Raw genomic sequence first — 4,592 nt, 5'->3', positions numbered from 1 at the left:
CTTTATTTGTTGTTAAAACCTTCACCTTTTGACCAATTTTATTAACCATAAAATCCCATTACTAAACATAAGGAGGCATAGTATAGATCTGCGCCACAGGTTACCATGTATTTACAATTCGTCAGCTCTAGATCTACTCGAGGCGTGTTATACCAGCAGGACACAACCCAACCCCTTACCGCTTCATCCATATGAGATAGATATCATGTTGCTTCATCCAAGCACCGGCTACTAGCGTAGGGCCGGAGAGTCCAGGACCACCAGCAGGACGGCCCCCTCTCCCGCCAGCCCAGAGCCCCACTGCCTGCCTCCCTGTTGCAGGGTCGGGCAGTTTCCGCCAATAGAAGTCCCCCGGCCTTTTCCTCTAGTCCGGGACCCCGCCACAGGGCAAGTAGCCCACTGGTGCTCTTGCCCGCCCCCCAAGCTGCCTTACCTTCCAGTTTCAATGCTCTGGGCTTCACTTTTTGAATGTAATTCCATAGCCCCAATATAGTTCAGACACACCAGCTCCAATCCTGCCCTGAATTCGAGTTTAATGCTTGCAGCCTACAATGCCTAATGGGATGCATTTGGAAACCCGCCATAGTTTCGTCACCTCTCGATTCAGTTGTCTCACAGACGTGTTCGCCATGGCTGACGACATGACCACCTCTGACCATAAGGCAGTGGTATCAGGCACTACTCTCGTGACCCATGAGAAGGTAGAGAACAGGGGCTCACTCACTCCCCTCCTGCCCCCTGGAATCATATTTTCCTCCTGAGTGAATCACCAACACCTCTGTAATGGGCATACCACTGTCCAGCGCACTCTACAAATGTGCAGCGATGTCCTCCACACGTTGTCCATCCATACCTAACCAAATTATGGTTTACTCCCATGGCCTTTGCAGCCAATTCTCCAGATTCGCTGAACCATTGACCTGCTCTGTGTTTAATCAAATCTCCATGACAGCATACTTGCGTCCCCTTACTTGCCACCACTGTATATAAAACCAAGACCAAAGAAAGAAGAGTGGCATAATTACCAAACTGCCAGAAACCCCTGGCTCCCCACTACACCCACTGAGGTCTGATGTAGCTCTCAAAACAAGATGAACTCCATCTGCCCTCCTTCTTTATTGCCTCCGAAGATAAACCCAAAGTAGCTGCTGTGGTAGCCGCCCCATTTCGTAATGAATGTGATGTGAAATGAATTGCGTCAGAGGTGTGCCATCTGCATGCACAAAGGAGCCTATCCTCCCCTCACTGAGGTCTCATCCGCAGATACCTCCCCACCAACACCACCGGGCAATAACAAGCCCCTTGCACTGATCTTAGCTGTACCCAAAATAGCCTCTCCCTAGTGGGTCTGTTTTCGAGCTCCTTACTGTGACCTGCGGTACTTCAGTGGCCACAACCACATCACCCTAGCCATCCCTCGTTTTCTGACTGCCTTAGAGCTCTGTGCCAGCTCCTATAACCTGAATGCTCCGCAAAGGTTAAGGAATACGCTAATCCCAGCAGATGTATATCATATGACGACCAACACACCTGAGGTAATACGTTCCAGATATTTACCAACCTACTGGCATCTATGGGTCCCCTGTTATTAATGGTATGGAGCTCAGCCCTGCAAGTTATACTAAATCTGAAAGCCAAACTTCGCTGGATCTGCTCCCCCAGCATTGTCTGACTACGTAATGTATAGCTGCAATGGTACTCCACAACCCCCTCTACATGATGACCCAACCGGACCATCCACCCAACTGACCCCTGATAGACTTTGTAAGAGTTGTGAGGGAGGCTTTGTATTGCATTTAGGCTATGCTATTCCATGGCGACACTGGCCATATGTACCTTGAGCCCATTTGCATATACCATACAAACCAGTGATCACACGGGACACGGACTGCTAGTCGCTGTCTCGAAAACATGTTGCTGCCATGTCTGCGTTATGCGCCTCCCACGATCATATAAGGGAAGAGAAAAACAAGCCATCAATATGTGGTGCGCTTACATATTTAATACACAAACAGAAGCATTTATTTCCCCGCGACTTATGAGGTTTGCCCTTATGATTGACTGAAAACAATATATACATTAAGCCTCAGACATGATGTACGGATCCAGCGCCGAGACTTGAACCTTGTACTCCCCTATACTCACTCGGCAAGGGTGGCTATAATGCCACCTATTCTACATTCCGTGTAACCTTGAAAGTTACTTACTACAAATAGTTCCTGACTGAATTCCAGGATCTTATGCCCGCCGAGAAGTTATGCATCCCTCTGCATGCATTAGGTCTGTACTAAGTCATCAAGTCTGGCTGTACCTCCACCTATTCTTAATTTTAAAAGGAAGTAGTTAATGGACCAAGTGATAATATAGTAATTAATAAGACTGCGATATTTTCATAAAGATAATGGATTACTATTTATGGTTCAATTTAAGCTATGACCTAGGAGAGGGTGCTATGGAGCAAGCGTGTAACCTGTCCCCCACCCTTCCCTTCCTTAGAGTATGCAGCAAGAATCCCCTATGGGAGTGCTGCGGTACCTTCTATGGGAGTGCCGTGGTACCTTCACCCCTTAGGGCCTTATGCCCCTGTGCCTGCTGCACTATTGACACTGCTTCCTGGGCACCGCTTGCTGATAACCTTGAATGCCTCTCAACTGAAAGCCGCACCAATTGCCAAAGAATTTCGCCAGAATACCCACACTGAAGCCCCGCCAAGGTGAAATATCAGCGGTCGCTTTATTTAATGTGTTTTAAAAGCGAGGCGCATTTGTGCAACGAAGAGAGTGCAAATAAATAACTTGTTCTTTTTTAACTATGCCGCGTTATACACCCAGTTCAGACACATGAAAACCAAAGCGGTACCAATAAGATAAATATAAATAAGAATAAAAGAAAATCTTAATGTTTATGCATTGTGCTAAAATGTGCATTTATTTTATTTATGGGTATACCATTACTCATCACATTTGAATATGTCAAGAATCGAACAACTCAGCACAGCTTCCAGCGCCACCCATCTTCACCACTGCACAATAGGCATCATATCCTGTCAAATGTAAATCCTCACTTGGGAACACCTCAGAAAATCCATAAAATCACCAACACATCTCCCCAACTTCTATAGTTGCTGGCACCTAGCGCGAAAGGACTAGGACAAGATACCTTTTGGGCCCAGACACGTCTGGTGCATACCTTCTCTCGGAACGTCCAGTGTGTACCTTATTGCAGGCCCATATGGTGTATTCCTCCCTGCAGGCCCCCGAAGCTTAAATCACGTTTTAATCCGAGCGGTAGAGAAGATACCAGCATTTGGAGCCCAACCCTCGAGACTGAAACGTAAAATGTATTATTGGCCTTGCTATTTGAAATAAAATGTTTTATTGGCCTGCAGTCTATCAATCTGGAACCGTGAGGAAGAGAAGGTGATCCAGCTCCTCTCTGTTTCAATCGAGAATTATTGAGTAATGAACCTAAAAACGAAAATGTTACGTTTTCGCCTAATCACTGCCCCTTTTTTTTTACTTAATAAATATAAAACTAACCTCAGGGTTTAACATACCATTGTTTTTTTTTTTTTAACACCCGCCTTAGCAATTTCAGTAATTGAACCGATGCAGGAGACTCCTGCAATCCTGGCTTGAACCACTACGCTATGGACATTGCTTCCAATTTATAATTGAGCAGACTGCCATGCGCACCCAATATTAACAACCGTAACATTTACAGCTGTAATACATTGACCACTCCTGCTAAAAGCACATATAACGCTTTCTGTTTCCCACAACTGCTTTTATTTTTTGCATATTTATATAGCACGAACTCGACTTATAAGTATTGGTGCACTTTACATGAGCACCGTATTTACATTACACACTCAGTTACGGGAGTTTATGTGATTTGCCCAGAATCACAGCATGTGGACGTGAGGCTCGAACCCTGCTTTTTCCAACACCAAACTCGGCAGTCTATCCAATGGACCACATCCTCTCTGCTTAAGGTAGTTGAAGCCACGACCCTACCTAAGACGGGCGGGCCCCTGCACAGCATGGCAGCCTGACCGTTGTGCTGCAGTCCGCCGCGGCCCCCCATCGCCTTATCTATCGTGCAGCCTGAAATGGGAGCATCTCCTGAGCACCGTGATCACCACCGCGCCACCCAAACAGATCTGCCCACCCGAGGCACGAACCCCGGAGAATACGATGCTTCAGACACCATGTTGAAGACCCTGTTCAGTTTTGCATCAACCAGTTCATATTGTGTAGTTGAACAACATCAAAACCAAGAAACACGCTTAAAAATAGAAAGGGTTTTAGTTCCGTAAGGGCGTTTGTGGCCGCAGTCTACTTAATGCTGTACTCGTTTCTATTGTGAAGCGCTCCGCTATAAACCATCCCGTGAATAGATAATTGATCCCCTGCCGAAGGCCCGCATCATTACCGTTTCTATTGTGGAGCGCTCTGACACCTTCGGGTAGATTCCCCGCTAACACAATCGCGTGAATCAATAATTGACTCCCTGCCGAAGGCCCGCATCATATAGTGGACGAACACGTGCCCCTACAACTCTCCGCTCCCCAGGGGAGGCCGGAAGTGCAC

This window comes from Lissotriton vulgaris, chromosome 5 (genome assembly GCF_964263255.1).
Source record: "Lissotriton vulgaris chromosome 5, aLisVul1.2, whole genome shotgun sequence".
NCBI lineage: Eukaryota > Metazoa > Chordata > Amphibia > Caudata > Salamandridae > Lissotriton > Lissotriton vulgaris.
The sequence above is the reverse complement of the archived record's forward strand: the minus strand, read 5'-3'. Positions refer to the sequence as shown.